A 22,611-nucleotide genomic window follows, 5' to 3' on the forward strand; every position below is an offset into this window, starting at 1 on the left:
CTTTCTGCATTCCCTGTAAGGGTGTCACTTCAACACTTGTAGTCAAAAGAAATTAACTTCTCAGTGCTTATGAATCTACTGCTTTATGTCTCTTACTAAGAGATTAAAAAAAAAGCTTTTTTAGTTGAGCTCAAATTTACCTCCACCAAACTTTCACAGATAGTACAGTTTTTCTGTCATCAATCATGGAGAACCTATTATACAAACCCTTATTATAGTCCTTATTAAAGTCTTCTTATATAGTCCTTAAAGATATAGCATTGCCTTGCTTCTTAATGCTCTCCTCCTTTAAGATAAACATGAATAGATCTGTACACTCTATGTGGTTTCTAGGCTCTTCATGATTCTTCATGCATTTGTTTATCACGTTATATGGCAAACAAAAGTGAAACACTATTCTTGGGATGGCCAACCAGTGAACACCTTGTAGCTTGTGCTTTGCTTGAAAGACTGAAACATTATCACTACAGTCTATATGATTTGGCTATTTTGGAAACAAAACTATTGTCTTTGTATTTTCCTTATAAATAATTGATGGCCCCTCACCCTCATCCTCATCTCTTTTACCGTAATAATTATACTGAGTTTCCCTCACTTCAGTTCTGTTGGAGTTTTGACCCTAGCATTCAAACCTGCTTTGCTTCTGTCACATGGTATGCTCTTCATTTTGACTTCATTGTATGGCCCTCTTTGAACTCTGATGTTGTCATCTGGCATAGCTTTTACTTCCTCCCACTTTCAATACCTTCAGGTTTGATCAATAAGCAATCTATTTTAATTTAAAGCTTTATTAAAATAAATAAGACAAAGATTCTGGACAAACCATGTAAATCTGTTTGGTGGTTTCACAATATAAAGGTGCTGCCCATACCTTTATTCAGCTTTCCTCTGACAGAACATTTGAGGCAAGAAGAGGGATGTGAACCCCAAGACAGGGTCAAACCCGACCCACCTGTAGCCCAAGGTGGCATGCTGACCAGCAGCTTTGATTCAAGTGGCAAACTGGGTCACTGTATGTCACAGTCAGGAAGGATTACTTCTGCCAATGACGCTAATTCTACATTTTACTGCTTCCAGAATTTTTCTCACACTTACAGTCTCATAAATGTAAAATAGAATGACATGAGTTGTTCATGAAGATGTGAGGTTAGTGCATGATAAGGCACAATTAAAGGCAAAATTTAGAGCAGGAGACTCTGTTAATGGAATTTCAGATCAACTCTAAGGTAGAATAACTGCGGGGAGGGAGGTTAGTAAGGAAGCTGCTACAGCTATCCAAGAGGTGAGGAGGCAGATAACATAGAATAATACAAATGTGAAAAGTGAAGAGAATGGGACAAATGGCACACGCTGCCAGAAAGAGCGATGGAACTTTGGAACTAAAAGTGGATTTGGAGAGAGAGGAAGAGAGTCAAATCAGAGATGACCTCCACATTTTAAATCTGGAAGACTAGATGGTGTAGTGATTGAAACAAGGAAATTCATGAGTGGATCCTTTCTGGGCAGGGTATGTTCTATTGTATTCTGTGATGAACTAAAGACTGTCTCAAACTTCAGAGCCTACAACTGGAAAGCCTCCTGGCATAGAGATAAAGGATTCTGTGAGATGCTATATTCAAATGAAAACCTAAATGGCCTCCCTTGCAGCATAGTGGATTGTAGCATCAGAGCAGAGGAAGTGCCTCTTAGTCTCCTAGTGCCTAGGCAGATCACGGCAAAAGTGGGAAATGTCCTTCTAATTGCACCAAGGATCACTTAATTTCACCATTTCAGAGGTTGCAAATGCTAAGTGTGGTTACAAAAAAATTGGACATGGAGATTGATTAAGGTAAAATATGGTCAAATCATGGAAAAAATTGTAGAAGCAAAATCTCAGGTGCACATTTAATCAAGAAAACTATCTACCTAACTCTAGATAAAACAGCCTTTCTGCGTTTCTCTTCCATGGATACTCAATTTATACTGCTTCTACCCCCTGCCATACACACATACAAAATGAGTACAAAGAGAGAATGAAATATATTAACTTGAAGCCCCATTAATCAGCCTTTACCGAAGACCCTGTTATTAAGCTCTTGATCGTTGTTATCACCAGACACTCATTAAGCACCTGATTGTGCTTATGCAAAGTACCATACACAGTTGCAAAAGTCACATGGACTTTCATTGTCTGATCATATAGACCCTACATGCAAGAGACAAAGTAATGTAAACCGGTCAAATAAAAATGCTTAAATGAGCTCCTCTCCAATTATATTAGCAATGCTTCAGCTAGCCTATCTTATCAAGGAACAAACAAAAGTTAATTTTTATAAGAACAAACACTTACAAATCTAGGCATTACAACAACTTCTGCCTTTTCTGAACCCTAACCCACTTGATGGCAAGGTTCATTGTCATTAACAGCCCTTGGTGAATTCTATACTCTCAGACATCTTTCTCTGCTTTTTGCTTTTCCATCCTTCCAGTGTTCGGCTTCCATTAGTTACTTTTTCTGTTCTTCTTTGTATTGCCCTTCTACCAGCTGCTATAGCTTCACATGTAGTTTGTGACTCAACAACATTTTCAGGAATGGGGAAAAAAAGTTAGCTAAGGTTGTCATAAATTGTAATGACATGAGTCGATACACAATTCTCAGTAGAGCTATAAGGAGAAAGGCATCACTGTGCTGTAGACATGTCCAGATTGCTAATTTGAATGTGTAAAAAGCATATGATTGGTTACATTCTACATTATAGGCTGGGCTGTAGGAAGCTGAGGAGGAGGAAATACTAACCTCTGCATAATGCATAGCGTATGAATATGATCACATTATAGATCATTAGGGTTCAAGTTAATACCTAGTATAGGAATAGAAAAACAAAGTCATGTCTAGAAAGTGGAGAATGGATAGACTTTTCTGTAATTAAATTGACAAATTAAAAATAAAGATATTCTATGTGAGCGTACTCAAAATACACACATATTCATCTACCAATTAGTTAATTTCACTGGATGCCATTTTCCTGCATTAGAGAAGGTGGTTTCCATTTTGCTTGAGAAGTCTGTTGTACACAGGGTTTCTGAAAAGTGTTGTGCCTAGTGAATTATAGGAGGGTGATCTAGCCAAACACCAAAGAATAACTGAATGTAACCCAGCCTTTGGGCAGAGATATGAAAGAATAGTCTCTTTAAAGATTACAACTGTCCTTTACTCTTGAAAAGTTAAGGTATGCAATGATTCGCTCAGAGCTTCAGATTTTGTGTCAAACGTCGTAGTTTTTGTATGTCTTAGTAATAGCCAAGTAGACTTTCAACTATCAGGTAAGATATAAAATTTCCTCTCCATCTACTATTCTTAGGTTGTTTTGGATGTACATGTGTGACAATACTTTCACTTTTTGCCATATAATATTCTAAAAGAAATATTTTAAGATTTAAAATGTATGGTAGCTTCTAGACTGGCTGTTCCTAAAGTCTGTAGGATTAAAACAATTTAGACAATCTTTAATAATGCCTGCAACAGGCTATTTTGTTCTATTTGCAAATCAAATAATGTTTGCACCTCCCCTTAATTGGTCCTCTATACATCTTTTTTTAAAGATTTATTTATTTTTATTGGAAAGGTAGACTTACAAAGAGAAAGAAAGAAAGAAAGATCTTCCATCTGTTGATTCACCCTCCAAGTGACCGCAACAGCTGGAGCTGAGCTGGTCGGAAACCAGGGGCAAGGAGGTTTTTCTAAGTCTCCAGTGTGGGTCCAGGTTTCCAATGTCTCAGGCCTCCTGCTGCTTTCCCAGGAAGTAGGGGTACCTGAAAGACAACCCAGCACCCATATGGGATCCTGGCACATACATGTTGAGGACTTTAGCCATGAGGCTACTGTGTTGGGTTCGGTTCTTAGTAAATCTTGCAGAGTGCCTTAAGAGCACAATATTCATGTTTTATACATGGTGAATGTCATCCTGTGATGTGGAGAGCAATAGCTTGAGTCAGTTTGGAAGAAACAGGACTGGAAGTTCAGTTAAGCAAGAAAGGTTTGATATCTGTAAACTTAGGCTCAAGTACAGAGGAATGCTTAGTCATTTGGTAATAAATTTCAGTACATCATAGATTAGTGGACTGGATCAAATAACAAAATCCATCTGTCTGTTGCCTACAGGAGATACATCTCACCAACAAAGATTAGCGGAAACTATATCTCATGGATTTTGATGTTTTGTTTTTATTGTCATTTCCAGTGGTTTTTTTCTCATATTAAATTCTTCACTGACTCATAGGCCATGTAGTAGCATCATTTTCTTTAAGAAGTTTCTTGATTTTCACTTCTCCAGTGACACATTAGTCATTCAATAGCATCTTATTTAACGTCATGGTATTATAAATTTCCATTTTCTTTTCATTTTTGATTTTGTTTTGTGGCTTCTCATTTAAGGGGATGTATAGTAACTGTGTAATAGAAATTATCTTATCCAGATGTGAGGATACAATGCAGTATGTATCTCTACTCCCAGGTCAAAGATGTACTCCAATGAAACTGTTAAACACAGCTTGACAATAGGATGCTGGACTCTCTGCCATTGACCATGCCTACAATATCAGGATACACTTAAATAGCAGGATAATGGACATATGACTGTTTATTAAAAACTATACTATTGTAATAATAGAAGGAAAATCAGTGGGTGTTGGAGGGGATTTGGAAAGTGGGCAAGGAAAATCCCAAACTCTATGGGACTGTATCATAAAGTAATTAAAAATGGAAAGAAGTTGCAGTTAGGTGGGAGAAATAGGTTCCAGTGTTCTATTGCATTTCAGGATGAGTATAGATAATGATACTATGTATATAGTTCAAAAAGACCGATTGAAGTAATTTTGAATGTTTCACAAAAAGCAACTTTTGGTGTTTGAAAAGATAGATTAAATGCTTGAAGAGATGATGTGAATACCTGGTAGTATATGTAGGTTTCAAAAAATCACATGGTACCCTCTGCCTATAAGAATACTTCAAAAAGTTCATGGAAACATGGATACAGGTTTCAGCACTGTCATAGCCACACTGAAAGACTAAGAGGAATCCTACCCCTCAATACAACCAGAAGAAAGAAACACCAGTTGTCTCATTGTTGACACCAAGTAAGTGGATTGCTAAAAATTAGCTTAATATTATTGCATAAACTTTTCCATAAATTTATAAAATGAGCTGCAGTATCATAAAGAGTCTTTTGCTTATCTTTGTAAAATTATTTCAAGAAAGATGATGGGAGACATCTATTCTAAAAAGGCTTTTAATAACATTGCAAGAAGCAAAAATGTTCTATAAAACTATTTTCTGAACATAGACTTTTAAATTAATTTTGCAGGTGTTTGCAAGTTAGGAAAACATACCAAGTATTTCATAACACAAGCATGACATACTTATATTTCCCTAGAAAGAAACAAACATGTTTCTAAATAAAAATTAGGTTAAAACAAACATAAACATTAATTAGGATTTCCCCTCCAATAAAAACCTTAAAAATACTTTCTAGAGAGCAGTGGCAATCACCATCACCTTGGGATGGTGACAAAAGGACTAATATAATTGTCAGTGCAATGTGAATGGGGAAGGGGAGTGATTTAGACTTTGCTTAGACTCATCAATTAATCCTCCCAACAACACAACAGTTGAGGAACTGATGTTTCTATTTTACAAAAGTGGGAGCCAAGGGTTTGACAAATTAAGCAGTTTTTTCAACATCACACATGGGCCAAAATTCAAATCTAATCCTATCCATTTCTTTCAAAATGAAATATGTTTGCACTAAATCTCAAACGCTTCTTTCCACCCTTGACTGAGCACATCTCATTGTAATTAAGGGAAAAATATGATACTGTGCTTACGTTGAGAATCAATCATTTGCAAAAATAGGTACAGATAATTTTAAACTTGTTTATGTGAGTGGCATACACACAGAGAGAGAAAGAGAAGAAGAAAGAGGGGGAGAGAGAGATTCCATCCATTGGTTTACTTCCCAAATAGCTGCAACATCAAGGGATGGACCAGTACTAAGATCCAGGATACTGATCCAGGTCTTCTCTCATATGAGCAACAATAACTCAGTCAATTTAGTCATCACCGCTGCCAGTATCTGTATTAGCAGGAAGCTAACTCAGAAGCCAGAGCCATGCATGGAACCAGATTTTGCCTTGCAAATGGAAACAGCAGTTGATTCCCTTCATTTTCTGTCCAAGAAAACGAACCCTGATAAGAACATTTTTGGTTAGTTAATAAGACACTTCCTTGCTTTAAACTAGCTTCACTTTCATCAATTTCTCTAAAGCTTTTGGCCGTAAAAGAATTGATTGATACAAAGTGGCTTGATGATCCTGAAATATTCCAGTATCCACATCTAATTTTGCATTGTCTGAAATAGGGACTGCTAAGTTTTATCTATAATGGACTAGTGAATGATGTTTTAGAATGATCAGTGTGGCAACTACTCAGTTATTTAGTGAAAAAGGGTAACTATAAAGAAGAGTATACAGTTGAGTGTGACTGTATTGCAGCAAAACATTGGCTAAGCTGCGTTTGGGTTGTGGCTATGAATTTCTGACCTCTGATCTTGAAGAAAGAAGTGAATCAGCTAACAAAAATGTGGGAGCAATCCAGTTCACCTGTAAGGAGAGCTCTTCATGTACATGTGGTGGAGTTTGAGGAAATGACAAAGCTCTTTGGAGGTTGGAGATAAAAATTTGTGTGCCAAAAACTACATCAGTTCAAAATACACAGTTGGTAAATTTAGACTTGACCTCTCCATAAAACAGCCACTGTTGTCAAAATACAAAGCCTCCTTAAGAGCCTTTGCCAAAGTTGATGCCAACCCCTATCCTAGGCTTAGGCAACCTTTGGTCCACTTTCTGTCTCTGTAGACTATGTACATTTTCCAAACTTTGATAAAAACAGAATCATACGATGTGTGTGCTATTTCATCAGTGAGATAATTTAAGAGAATAAGCCCTGTTGGTGAACGTAGGAGGATACTTCAAAAAGTTGATGGAAAACTAAAATTTAAAAAACACCAAAATTGAAGCCCCAAAATGGACATTTATGCCTAGTTCTTCAGAACTAGTTCTTATGTGTTTTCATAAGAATCTGTGTGTGGTTTGTTCCTTTTTGTTTCTGAGTAATTTTACATTAGAGAGAGAATATATCACAATCTGTTTAACCATTCATCAGTTGATGACTTTTTGTGTCATCAGGTTTGTTTGTTTGTTTGTTTGTTTTAAATGATCATAGTCAGGATCTGAGTCATTGTGGGACCAGCTGAACCCAAGGCAACATCCCCTTGGTTGAATGAGTTGATTTTTAAAAAACTTTTATTGGAAAGCCAGATATATAGAGAAGAGGAGAGGCAGAGAGCAAGATCTTCTATCTGCTGGTTCATTCCCCAAATAACCTCAGTGACCAGAGCTGTGCCCATCTGAAGCCAGGAGCCAGGAGCCTCTTATAGGTCTCCCACGCTGGTGCAGGGTCCCAAGGCTTTGCCTATTCTTAACTGCTTTTCCTAACAAACAGGGAGCTGGATGGGAAGTGGGGCCACCAGGAACAGAACCAGCACCCCTATGGCATTCTAGAGTGTTCAAGGTGAGAACTTTAGCTGCTTTTTACTGTGCTGGGCCCCATCATCAGTTTTTAATATGATGAACAAAGTGCTATCAGCATTCATGTAAGAGTTTTTATGTACATATATTTAATTTTTGTTTAAGAAACTCTAGGAGGATTACTAGGTCATATGTAAGCTGTAAACTCAACTTTATAAGTAACTTCATAAGTAACTATTGGTTGTTCAATAGCAACAACCATTTTACATTCCAAAATTTAAGTACAAATTTAGGTTGTAGCTTCTTTGTTTTCTTGTAGAAAATTGTTATTGCCAATTTAAAAAAAATAGCATTCTAGTGGATATGTCATTGTGATTCATTGTGATTTGGAATTATACTTCCAGCCATACTGGTTGTGGTAACTTGTGACAGCAGTACTAAAAGACTAATATACAATATGTAATACCTTTACAGTGAAAATGTCAGTACATTCCTAGAGAAGCTGAAAAAGACCTAAAGATATACAGAGATATAATTGGATCCTAGACCTCAAGACACTAATATTATTAAGATGTCAATTCTACACAAATTGAGTCATAGATTCAGAGCAATCCCAATCAAAATTTAAACATGCTTTTCTGTTGCTCCTGAAATTGGAAAGTGAATTCTAAATTTTATATGGAAATGCAAAATGTTTAGAATTAACATAATGTTAAAGAAATGCATCTTTAATATTATTATGTTTCAAGATTCACTAGTAGGGAACAATAATAAAGACAGTATGGAATTGGAGAAGATGATAAGATGATATATATTAATCAATGGGATGGAATAGCATCCAAACATAGACCCACACTTATACCTGTATGGTCAATAAATCTTTTGACAAAAGTGCCAAGACACCGCAATGGAGGGAAAAGTTATTTTAACAAATGATGCTATAACAATCTGATGACTGTATTGAAAAGGAATATTAAATCTTTATTTACTTCTTTTTAAAGTTTGAATTTTATGGTACATTTCCATAGGGTGTGGAATTTTCCTAGCCCCTCTCCAAATCCCTTCCCTCTGACTGATTTTCACCTTATGATTACAATAGTATAGTCCTTCATAAGCAGTCATAGTCCCCTAACCTTAACTCACACAACACAAACATTAGCTTATAGCAACTAAGGGGAATTAGTTTTGAAAGCCAAAACACTAAGTCCAGAAGAAAATCTTCATAGCGTTGTAAGTAGGCGAAGGTAGCAAAGATCAAACACAAAAGAGAGGGAAACAAAGGGAGGGAGGGAGAATCCATTAAGATGTACTGATTCAAAATAGAAAACTTTTGCTCCTTTCAAGTCCCTACTAAGAATATCAAAATACCATTGATTGAGGGAAATGCCTGTAGAACCTAAAATGTGATGACTTGACATTTGGTGTAATTACTAAGCAATGAGAAGAAACCCAATATAATTAACAGATTCAAACAATCACTTCGTGAAAGATATACAAGTGGTCAATAATAAAAAAAATACATGAAAAGGTGTTTGGCTGTTGGTTCTGTCCAGTGACTCTTAAATTCATTCTATGTCTCTGCTAATTTTGCATGTCTGCAGTAATCCTCCGCCAACCTCTCCCTCTCTTGACTTGTTTATATGGCCTTCTTTTTCTCTGTTTCAATACCCTTTCCTGTTCTACTTCTTTCATAGACATTCTTGTTGATTAGGCTGCACCTAATTCCAGTATAGTCTCAAGAGTCATACCTGCAAAATCTTTTTTTTTTTTTCATATAAAGTTCATGTTCTGCAGTTCGAAGATGAACATGTTCTGGAAGCCACAATTCCACCCACTACATTCAAGCATTGAAAATTTTTGAAGCTTGTGTTTTAGGTTGATGCAAATGGAAGTTTCTGTTATTTCATTTCCAACTTTTAGCTGCTATTATATCATTGACTGACGTTTTAATCTTATATCTTGTGATTTTACTAAATGCAGTTACTACGTCCGGCCATTGGCAGGTATATTACTTTAGGATTTTCTGCTTGCATCAGACATGATGCAGCTTACACCTATAAACAATTTTACTTATTTATCTGTTTATGCCTTTTACGTATTTATTTTATTTATTTCATTATAGTGACTAAGATGTTCAGTAGAATATTGAATAGGAGAAGCAGGAACAGGCTTCTTATTCCCAATTGAAAGGAAAATTGTAGTATAGTTTGCCATTAAATAATAATAATAGACATGTTATAATGTGCCTTTTTATCAGATTGAGAAAAATATCTTCCTATTCCTAATATGGTCAGAGATTTAATTTGATTTTTTTTTCTTTTTCTAAAATATTTATTTATTTGAAAGGTAGAGTGACAGAATGGCAGAGGGACAGTTAGATATCTTTCAACCCGAGTCATCACAACAGCTGGGATTGTACCAGGCCCATGCTGGGAACCAGAAGCTTCATTCAGGTATCCGTGTGGGGGCAGCAGTTCAAGCAGTTGGACCATTTTCTACTGCTTTCCCAGGCGCATTGGCAAAGCTCTGGACCAAGAGTGGAGCAGCTGGAACTTGAACTGCTGCTTATAGGGGATGCCACAGTTGCAGACCATGGCTTAATCCATTACTCTACAACTCTGGCCCCAAATTTTTCTTTTTAAAATTATATGTACATATTGAATGTTACCAAATGATTTTTCTACTTGCACTAAAATGTGTTTTTCCAATGTGAACTACATTGATTTATGAATATAAAATAAAGCTTCCAATTATGAAATAACTCTAAGTGATCATGATGCATTTTAAAAATATATTGTTATATTTTATTAAAATTCTGGTGAGGATTTTTGAGTACATGTTCCTGTGGGATATTTGTTGATAATTGCCATCTAATATATTTGTTTTATGTTAGATCAAAATCAGTTGGAAAAGATTCCCCTTCTCTTCATTTCTGAAAAAAAAATCATAAAATTCATTTCATTCTTGAATAGCTAATACAAATAACCAGTGATGGCACCTGGGGACCTGAAATTTTTTGTGTGAAAAGTTTACATGAATGAACTGAATTGCTATCCTAAATGCAGAGTTCTTTATGTGTTTTGCCTCAGCTGTGTCCCTCCTAGTCAGCTGTATTTTTCAAGGAAGCTGTTCGTTGAGGCTACTTGTTTTTACCTGCCAAGCCTGCATATGAGCTCCGCTATGAACTCCTCCTTGCCGCTCCCAACAGCAATGAGGATCTCTCCTTGTGTTACTCTTGACCTGTTATTCTTACTCTATTGTGGTTTATCCACTTCACATCTAAAGGCCCTGAAGCTCAGTAATTAAATCTGATATATCTTTTGGTCTCTGCTCCCTTATATGATGCCTAATTCATAATAGAAAACCCTGCTACCAATGTTTAAATACGTAAGTTATACCACTTAACATGCTCTAAGTTGTGGTCACACAGAAGGGTTCTTAACTTCCTGCAAGAGTTTCATACATCTTTCATAAAATGACATGTATTATTCAACATTCCTCTTCTTTCTATAGCCTGTATTTAAAACAGTTTTAAAAAGAATCAAACTGAACGATATTATACAGAAAGTCTATGGGTGCAATGAAGAAAGGTTAAGTGGAAATCTGGAAAATCAGGGAAATATGTACCAACAAAGAGAGGAAAGTGAAGGAACTGACATTGTTCAGTACTTTCAGCGTGCCCAATGCCTAGTAAATGATTGATATTCTTTCTCTCATTATGCCTACAGATAATTAGGCATGCACAATAACACTCACTCCAAAGATCAGGAATATGACATTGAGTAAGTTCATAGCTTACTGATGCCCAAACTCACAGAAGGATTATGTGGAAGATCTGGGTTGCAAATACACTGCTGAGTGATTCCAAAATCCATATTCTTTATTTCTATTTTGGTTTTGTGCACTTGGCTTTTTACTAAGCACATATTTTTCCGTGATACTTTTAAACTTTGCTAGGCTAGATTATTGTGTGGCCCCTGCGAATGATGAAATCTCTGTAACTTTGGATTCTTGTACAGTCTCTGCTTTAATCTTTTTCTCTCCACATAACAGAACCTGTAAGGCACCTAGTTGTGGGTCCTTTGGTGACCAGACTTTTCTCAATTAGCACTGTGACTGATATGCCATCTTACCAGTTATCTTTGCCAAAGGCCTAGGAGGGAAAAATGAAATCGAGGTTTTCCTATGATTCAAGCTTATCCATTGAAACAAGATGTTCTGAAGTTTTCCCAAGGTGAGAATCAAAGAGTAGTAGCATCTTATTTATTGATTTGTTTGTTTGTTTATTTATTTATTTATTTATTTACAGCACTGTGGTCAGGAACTTATTGCATCACCAGGGAAACTATTTGCAACACATCATCAAGGAAGAGACTTCATGGCCATACCTTGTGGCCTGCCATGAGGGTGATATTTCAACATATTATGAGCGCCCGATCAGAGAGCTACACCAATTCTCTCTCTTGATATTCTAGTCTCAGTTGAAGTGACTCCCTGAGGCATCCATAACTCTCGCTTCTGCCTAAAAAATGAAGCAAGGGGGAAAAAAAAATCTAAAATACATCCTTACCTTTTCAGATTCAGAAATTGATGTGGACTGTATCCTACATTTAGATGGTAGTTATGGCTTCCCTGTGGTCTACACTTCAAACTCAAAAGAAGGAAATTGTTGAGACTTATCATTAATTAATCATGTTCACTGATGCAAAGCTGGGTCGGATGATGTTCAGCATGAAGACAAGAGGATGGAACAAATAAAGGATACTTTGGTAGTTTATTTCAGTTGAAGATATTTTACTTTGTGACAACTTTAATTCAAAGGAAATACCAGAAATAGTAAAGGCTCTGTGCAAAGGAAAAAAAATACAGATATAATAGTTTTTATTCTTCCCACCTAACACTATATTCAGGCAAAGCACAGTCCACATGAGAGTTTCTTACAATATAGCTCAGTGAATGGAATGAATGGATGGACCAGTGTAAGTTCTCAACTTTCCAACATGGTAGCTTCAAACGATGGTGAATTTCTTGAGTTTCAGCTTAGTTGGTACAGGATCTTTCCCGTGAATCTTAAGAACTAGGGTTCTACACTATTTGGACTGAATGAACTCTGGTAATTCCATCTGCCCCTGCACAACTGGGGTACTGCAGTGAATTCCACTAAGAACCCCCATGTCCTAGCGAAGCATCATGTGTCTTGGCTAATTTGCTGTGAGGGACTCTGTTCCTGGAAAAGTGCTCCAGAGACCTTCCAATTTATCCAGACTATAAATTACATTGTTGCATAATCCCCCCACTGGAGCCTTCTGAAAGGAGCCAGTTGGGACAGATACAGTAAGAGACAGATTTTGCCCATTCTGCATGCCGCACAACACAGAGGGGAACTTCATTTCAATGTGATGACCCAATTCTTAGCATACTTTTCCTCCCACTTTTACCCATAACTCTCCCAAATAACTGTTTTTTGGTTCAAATTTTGTAGAGAGACAATAAAATGAAGAGGAAAAGAAAAGATTGGCTAGTTGAAAGTAAAATGTCGTTTAATTAAAACTAACCTTACAAATTTATGAAAAAGAAAAAAGGCTCTGATTAAACTTCAGGATAGCAGAGCACATCATGGTCTTTTTGTGATTTTGTGTATGTTTCATTCACATGTTGGGAGTAGAGAGTTGCCATATTGTTAACAAATGGTCTTTCAACGATTGTGTAACAAATGTAACACTTACCATTGGACATCCTAATAACCTTGTTGAGTCACAAGGCTTGCATTACCCTTTTGTTCTTTCCCTAAGCTTGTTTCTGAGTTGCTCACATAAATCGCTTCTCAGCCTTTTGGCTAAGATCAAGTGAGTTGCTCACATAAGCTTCCAGTTAAAAAAAGTTTTCATTCATTTCAGTAGGCATCTTTATTTACTTACAGTAAAGAATGAGATTGTGATTGCTTTGTAAATAAGTTAATCCTTTCCTTTTCAAAAAAAAAAAAAACAGAGAAGAAAAAAACCAGAAGCAACAAAGAGGGAAAGAGAGAAAGGAAGGAAGGAAGAAGGGAGGGAGGGAGGCAAAAAAGAAAGGAAGGGAAGAAAGAAAAAAAGAGAGAGAAATAGTAACAGAGAAAGAAAGGCTCCTCATCACACCTGGACTGAGTTCCTAGCTTTGGGCTTTGGCCTGGATTAACTCTAGCATTATCAGTATTTGAGTCCAAAAATCAAAGTCTTGGTAGCTTTCAAAGAAGGCTGTCCAAGTCACTCAAGAGGGGTAAACATGATGTGTCTGTCATATTTCATCCACATCAGGCTGTGGAGCACAGGTTTCGGCGTAAGAAATCTGTCACCTGAAAACCTTAGGAAATATGTTATTCTCTTTTGTTTCCTACTTGGATGTGCTACACAGGCACCCTGATCTTTGCTGTTTACATCCAGAAAATAAAAGCATCCGAAAATCAATGTAGTCCTAAAGAACCAAATCTCTTTACTTTTATTTCCATTCCCTTCTGCTCTTATATTTAAGAGTTAAGACAACATTTCAGCAGAGGAATGTGGAGAATGGTAAAGGGAAATCAATAAAGTTACTCTGTGACTTTTCCCGAGAGGGAAGTGCGTTAATTGAGGATTGCTTGCTTGACTATACATCAAGTCCTGAGGAGAGAGTGGGAGTGATTGCAAAGCCAAGAACTTCAGAGCAGCTAGCCTAGAGGAGATGCGTGCACATAAACATCTATCATATATGTATGTACATGTGTATCACAGACGCAAGCATACACATATCCCCATACATATGCAAGTTTTCAAAAAATGGTATAAGTGCTTATGTTGACACATTCATGTAATTTAAAAAATATGTGTATGTATGTGCATATTTTGACAAGCTGAGAATAACTTATTTAGATAATTAGCAATCCTAGACAAAAACTTTCTTAATAGTGTTTCATATATACTGAACTCAGGTCAGTTTATAATTTTAAATTTCTTTTGCAAGTTTTTCTCTCATAATGTGGTTGGGTTCTTGACACCCACATGAGAGACCTGACTTTAGCCTGACCTATGACTGGCTATGGTAGGCATTTGGGAGATGAGGCAAGGGAGGGGAGACCAAGCCCCTCCCTTAGTGACACCTTTCAAAATAATAATAACAGCAACAACAACAACGATAGGTATGACATTGTGGCCTAGCAGGTTAAGCTGAATCCATCTGGAACAGTAGCGTCATACATGAAGACTGATTGGAGCCTCAGGCATTCTATTTTTAATCCCGCTTTCTGACAGCGCACCTGGGAAAGCATGGGCTCCCACCACCCACATGGGAGACCTGGATAGAGTCTGTGGCTCTTGGCTTTGCCCTGTTCCAGCCCCAACCCGGTCATTTTGGTACTGAATCAACAGATGGAACAAACACTCTCTCTTTCCCTTTGTATGTGTGCCATTCCCTCTGTTTCTGTAACTCTATCTTTCAAATAAATATATAAATCTTTAAAATATATAAAAATATATATTGATACACAAACCCTTAATGTGGCAAAAAAAAAAAGGTGGGGGGAATGAAAGCTAGAGGGGCAGGCATTTGATATAGCAAGCAGTAAAGACACGAGAAATATCTGAAGTCAGAGTGCCTTGTTCATGTTCTGGCCCTGCTTTTGGTCCCAGCTTCCTGCCTATGTGTGAGCTCTAGAAGACAGTAGAAGCTGAGGTCTTAGTGACATGGGTCCTTGTCACTCATGTGTATAACCTGTATTGAGTTCTAGACTCCTCACTTCTTCATGGCTCAACCATGTTAGACATTTGGGCAGTTGGAATCTATTCCTCACCTTCGGCCCCCACCCCTGGGCTTTCAAATAGGAGAAAATTAATTAAATGTTAGTGTCAGTGGAAACCCATTTAACTAGAGGAAATATTCTAAGGAGGCTTTCTGGGCCATTTTCTCTACCAATCAACCCTACAGGTAATTTTTTCTTTTTAAGCAAGACTGAGTTCAACAGAGCATGAGAGAGGCATTGGTCCATGCATTATCTAATTTCACTGGGCTATGATAACCAGGGTCACAGGAAGAAATGAATCTCTTCATTGACAAATTGGGGCATCACAACTGAGTGGGAGTCAAGATACCTATGTTTCGGGCCTGACTTCATCTTCACAAGTAATCATGAGTGAGTGACTCATCCTTGCTGGACTTGAGTTTCCTTTTGCATGAAGCAAAATGAATAATTCTGATCTATTCCCCATGGGCAAATATTTCTTGACATGCTCAATGCCTATGAGTTTTGTCATACTTTCTTTGTTCCATTCAAGATCAGGGAGTTGTAAAGTCAGCTAGATGGCAACCCCTTTTCATGATCCAGGGTGCTGTAACTTATTCAATCATGTACCTCTTCCCTTTTTGCCATCACCTCTTACCTTTTCTCTCATTTTGTATATTCAGATTCTAAATTGAATGCATTTACCTTGGTGCAAGAAGCAATGAAATCCTTGGACTCAGTAGGGTGGTCTTCAAAAAGTTCATGGACAATGCATATTATGAAAAAAGAATGTGCATAGTTCAGAAACTTGTACCTAAATAAATATCTTTTCATTCTAGTATTCATCGGCTTCTCGAAGTACCCCTTGTACGTATTTTATAAAATCAAGTTCTACTTACATCACAGTTATTATGACAATATTCTTGGGCTCAGCACTGTGGTTCTGTGTGTTAAGCAGCTCCTTGGAATGTGGATACCTGATAGCAAAGCACTGGTTTGAGTCCTTGCTAATGTTCCTGGGGAAGAAGCAGATCATGGCTTAAGTGCCTGGGTACTTGGACACCTGCTACCCATGTGGGAGAGCAGGATGGAGTTTCAGGCCTCTGGCTTCAGTTTGGCCCTGTGGCTATTGTGGGCATGTACAGAGCAAACCAATGGGTGGAAGCTCTCTCTCTCACTCTTGCTCTGGGTTATTCTGCCTTCAAAATAATAAAACTTTTAAAGCACATATTCTTATAAGTAAATGGAATCTAGGTAAAGAGAAGGATTGCACAATCCTAAAATTTCCCAGAGGGAACTAGAGAATTCATCTGATCTGAGTATCTCCTTTTATAGTTGAGAGAACTAATGAGCTGAGAGGTCAAATTTCTGTCCAAGGTCACTGTGACAAAGCTAAGTGGAGGAGAACCGCTATCTTTCTACGTTCAGGTTTATATTCTTTCCATTGGGTCATATGTCTTGAGACCATTGGAGCCATAAATAGAACCTGAATTTCAAGTAAGCAAACCAGGCAAGATGTCAGCCTTTGGTTTCCCCAGGGCCAGATTCCAACTCTATGAGCATGTTTCAGCCAGCAGGATTTTAGTGTCATCCAGGATGATGGAAGATTCCCAGTTGCTACAGCTCCTTACCGCCTTGGTGTCCCATAAGAACAAGCACAGAATCTGGATCTAATTGAACTCCCACTTTTTGTTTAGTTTGGACACAGTTGTATTTTCCCTTTATCTCATGGCTCTTATATTTTATCTTCAAGTTGACTTCACTCCGTTTACATTCAACATTTACTGAGAGTTCACCATGTGCCCATGATTGTATGCAGTGTGTTTCAGTTACACTCACAGTACAACTTGTTCTGTGTAAGGGTGGGGTCCTAAAGAGGGGAGTTCATGATAACAGAAAGCAATCAAAGGAGCCTGCCTCGGCTGAGTGATGGTTTTCTACTTACTCTCCTCTCTTTCTCATCAGACCAGAGACTTTGGTTTCACACATTGCTACATTCTAGAATAATTACTCTGTCTTTTCTACAAAAAGGAAATAACTTTTCATCCTTATGCCCATTCCCAGTTTTTAGGCCTTTCACCAGATCCCCACAAATTCTCTGAACAAAGCTCATTTTTTCTGATGTTGTAGAAATCAAACTACCAGGACTCAGAGATCTATGCTGACATAGAGTACCTGAGATGAAGCTCATGTTCCCAATAGTTTCCTCCATTTGTTGTTGAATTCATTTCCTGTTTGCTTTTTTAAAGGCATTGACAAGTGGCCCTCTAAATATTTGCTAGCAGTGCCCATAGCATTGTTAATAAAATAGCTTTCCTCTGTCCTAACCTCAAAACTGTTTTCAATTTTCTATTTCAGCTGATGATAGGACAGGGAAATAACCAACTAAATATTTCTTGTCTGTGTTTAATCAGTTGATTTGTCTGTGTCCCAAAACCCCATGGCCCTAGATTGCATTAAATTCCCAGACATGCATAGAATAAATAATCACTTTTAAAGGACTTACTATGTAGCACACACAGTGCTAACTAAGCATCAGTAGAATAAAATCAGCATAACGTGTGCTCATGCAGTGACTGTACATACCACACAGACCCAAGCAGGGAAACCCGTGAACACATCAACTGGACATTCCACAATTGAGGCAGGGAGTTCTGTTATGTCTATTATGTTGCAGTGGTTCTTTCAAGGCTCCAGAGTGCCAAGATACATATATATATAGCTAGCTTCTTTAGACTTTGGAGAGCAGGTCAATTGCAAAGTATAGTCGATCCTCCTTTTGCTGACTCTCACTGGAGAATACAATTTAACATTCAGGAAGGGTCAAAGCAGCAGAACTTAGAATCCCAGCCTGGCTCCCTCTGCCATAGTCTTCTGCAGTATTCATGTCATTCCTATTTGTGGCGGGGAGACCTCCTTGATAAGAGTCAAATGTGCCAAACTTGAAATCTCCAGGATAGCTGGCTGCACCCTTAAAATACTCGTCAGCTTCTCCTCAGAACGCTCCTTAACAATCCCATTTTGTTTTAATCCCATCTCCAGTTCCAATACTGCCTTTGCACCTTGGACCGAAAAATGTGACTCAAAATAGGTTTCTATGTTCCTTTAATTTTGTCAAATCTGCCTACTCAGCATTTTCCAAGCTCATCTATTGTACAGATGCTGAAATGAATTGAAAAGCATCTGGTTGAAGCTCTCTACCATCATTCCTTAACAAAGGGAGAATCAAGATGCATCGAGTGTGATTATGGTGAACCATATCTTAGAGTTACACAAATGCACTCTTGGAATCTGAGGCAGTTTGTACATATTAGCTCATTTTCCCCACACTGGATGAGCTGAAGAGACCTAGATTCTATTCTTGGTGCTGTAACAACCTTCCTGGGAAAAGTACTTCGTCATTAATTGCCTCAGTTCCCAACTCTGAACCTGCAATGATAGAATATTCACTTCCCTTTCACTGCTTCTCCTAAACCTTTAGAATCTGAAGAGCTAAGAGAATTTTCTCAAAATGTGACATCTGAAAATGGAGAGGACATGTATGTCTTGACTTTCCAAACATTAATAAATATCATGAGGGGCAATATTGGAAGATGTTTGACTGAAAACCCAGAAATCTGAGATGGCCCTGTTTTCCCTTTCCTGATGAGTCATGGCCCTGTTTACCTCTCTGCTGTATGTTAGAAAATGCTTAGAGATCTGAGATGGTGATTGCTATTAAAAGGGTCTAGTCTCCTCCAAAGCACAAAGATGTCTCAAGGAACCACAGGATCAGGCAGACTGGGTGTGAAATGAGAATACTCTTGGCTGCAACGCTTTATGCTTCTCCACCCTATCCCTGTCTCTCACTGCCTCTTGGCTGTATGTACCTCATTCAAAAAAAAATGCATAAATGATTCCAGACCAAATTCCTGGCCTCTATCTTTAGGCTCTTGGCCTTGCAACCTCAATCTTTAGCAGTCCCAGGGGCAGAAATATGTCTCTTTGCTTGCCAGCCTAAACCTGATGGCTGAATGGCAGGGAACCTCAATCAAAATGGAAGTTGGCTCTGACAAGACACCCTTCAGCCAAGAATGTACTTTTCATATCTCCTAGCTCGGTCCTCTTAGTACACAGGTAACCTCACCTTTTGGAAGGCAATTGGCTCACTCATTCTCTCTCTCTTTTATCTTTTATCTACTGTTCTCTCTTTTTTTTTTTATCTACTATTATTCCAAAGGGTAAGCTTTTCTCTGTCACCTTATCAGATGCCAAGGGCTATTGAAATTTGCTTTCTACAGATTCTAGAGTCAGAAGCCAATGCACTCAGTGGACCATAGACTGCCTTTCCGAGAGCTTTCCAAATCGCATGGGCCTATCATATGAATGTCAGCCCTTCTGTGGAGCTAGCTGGAAGCCAGGGAATGTCCTCTAAACTCATCCTCATCCAGTGAGGCATAAAGAGGCAAAGCAATTATTTTATAGTTCATATCAATAAACACTATTAGATATATATTCTGAAGAACTATTGACTTTCTCTTGTAATCTGAAAGGCTAGTGAACAAACAAACAAAAAGTCACTAGCCCCATCCTCAGGTGCTGGAATGGTTGGGAGGCTGGGAATGGCCTATCCTCTTATCCCTCCTCCTCCCCACGGAAATGGGAAGAACAAATAGAAAGTTTGGAAACCATGATCACACACACTTCTCCCTAACCCTAGATCCTTCCCACCCTGATCAACAATGTAAATATCACCAAAATTCGAACAAAAAGTCACTAGGCAAAAATCCAGGTATTTAGCCGAATACTGGTCAGCCTGACATAGAAATGGTGTGAATTTTTGGGCATAAAGTTGACCAGATGACTCTGGGAGACAGCTCTAGTTACCTGTACCAAACGCTGCCCCCTACTGATTTAAGTCTCAGCACTTTGGGGAAAGAGCTTTGTTGAATAAGCCATCCTTGGGTAAGCTTCCTTTTGCTCATCTCCTTGGCAGAAGAGTAAGGAGTGTTCTTGTGGTTTGTAAGGCATCTAAATAGCCAATGTGTTAAGTACACCTGGAGTAGAATGACTGTTTTTACCCTTGAGAAATATCTGCAGCCCCCAACATGGTATATTTTAGAACTCAGTTCTGGGTTTATATCATGAAACTGAACCCAGCCTAGATTCAGAGCTGTCAAAATTCCATTAGTGAGTAAGTGCTGCTAGAAGGACAGGGCAAACATCATCCTGTTCCCCTGGCTGCCTCTGTCCAGAGAGAGGTGCTGTGCAGGTGAAACACAGGATCCAGGCCATCCTGCAACAGATAGCAGTTGCCCACACTTCAATATTCTTCCCTTAGGCAGAATAAAGAATTGTCTAATCTTTCTTCAGAATTCGTGTTATGAAACCTCAGAGTCATTTAGGTCATATGGTCATAAGCCATTTCTATCTTTCCAACCTCTTTTTTTTTTTCTGAAATGAGGGCATCTGGGCTGAATTGCTTCTGTCAGATCTGGATTTAACCTCCACCCTCTAAAGTGTAAGAGCTCTCACTGCCTGCATGGACCCTAGACCAGTGCCTCGCAGCCACTCCATCCTGAACACTTGATCATTTGATGGAGTCTCCTGATCCACATGTCAAGGAGAGTTTGGCTGGCTGCAGTCAAAAATAGTGTGGCTTCAGAGTTGACAGAATGAATGAAACAGATGGGTTTTCTGTTTCTTTTTTTTTTTAAGGACCACACATAAACATGCATATGAGTGGGACCTCAGTCAGCATACAGTCTTAGAAAAGAAGGCAAAAAGTCACTATTTATTAACTGCTCCTTCTGTGTGACATTTAACTAAATGTTTTTTCTAGGGGTTATTTAGACATGAGCCCTTCTCTGTCAAGAAGTTATCATCAGAACTATTTTAGCATACAATTTATTCAAAAATTATTTATTGAGTTCCTGCTGTGAGACAGGTGTGAGGATGCAGAGGTGACCCTGTCGCAGCCTCTGTCTCTCCGAGCTTAGAATGTAGAAGTGACGATAACACAGGAGGTCAACGACATCAGTTCATCTACCTCATTTTCAATCCTGTAGTTAAGGAAGTTGCACTGCTCAGCACCTCACCTGGTATTTAGTTAGGAACAAAATATCTATGTGCTGAATAAAATCAGCAAAATGAAAAGAATGAATAAATGTTCAGAGCAAGTAAAAGGAGTTTTGGAAAAAAGCATCTGAGAAGAAGCTAAGCTAGTATGCAGGAACTAACTGCCCTGTGTCATTTATGCTCACGAGTCAAAAAAGGAATGCAATGGCAATGCTTCCGGACTGAGACCTGGGAGAGAATCCTGTACGTGTCTCTCATTAACTAACTCTTCTGAATCTTATTTTTCAAAGCCCTATTTGAGGGGTTTAACAAGAAATTTTCTGTATCTGAAACAAAGAAGGCCCCTGATGATGGCCTTAGAGGAGCACAGAAGAGAAAATTGCAGCATTAAAGGAGTTGAGACTTAAGCAGTAAGGTTAAGGCCACCATTGTCTTCAGGAATGGATGGCAGTGAGAGGCTTGAAGTTATGACGGACGTCAAGGAGAGGTGCTGTGGCATGTTGAACCCCTTTTAGACAACGATAGTGGAAAGAGTTTGTTTTCCTCTTCTAAGCCATGGCAGGAGCCTTTGGTATTTAGCTTTCAACTGCAGAACCATGTGCCCTGCCTGTTCCTGTCACAGTATGGTAAAGATGTACTTTTCCAGATAATCAGGTGATCTTAGGGTTTTATGACTTAACTGCTCATTTTGGATGCTTGATAGAGACTGCATGTGTGTGTCTAGTATCTCCCCATATATTCCTGCCAGAATGAGTTTTCATTGCTTTACCCTAAATATTCACAGATCTACCAGGCTTCTTTCTCCCCTTCACCTGTATGAATGAGATACTTTCTTGTTTCATTCTTATTGTAAGGACATTTCTTTCTCTCTCTCTCTCTCTCTCTCTCTCTCTCTCTCTCTCTCACACACACACACACACACACAATGTTTAATGCTGGCTACAGCTCTCTTTAGGTGAGCTCTCTAAAATGCACAGAGATGCAGTGGGTGGCCAGATATGCTTCTGTGGTAGGTAGTGCAGGGAGGGTTAGGGGAGAGATCTGGTGATCGGCTTTGTGTTTGATTTGCAATCCAGAATGGGAGATAGAATGTAGCGAAAAAAAAAAAAAGTCAAGGCAAAAAGCAGGAGAAACAAGAAAAGGGGTGGTGGGTGGGAGCAACAAGCATGAAATAAGCTGCAAGAATAAAAATGACTTAGTTTGTAAAAAATAAAACTTTGGAAATGGGGAGTTGACATTTCGCGAAGCCCTTAAGATGTCCC

The sequence above is a fragment of the Ochotona curzoniae genome, unplaced genomic scaffold (assembly GCF_017591425.1).
Source record: "Ochotona curzoniae isolate NIBS_2020 unplaced genomic scaffold, NIBS_Ocur_1.0 contig_2723, whole genome shotgun sequence".
NCBI classification, from domain to species: Eukaryota; Metazoa; Chordata; class Mammalia; order Lagomorpha; family Ochotonidae; genus Ochotona; species Ochotona curzoniae.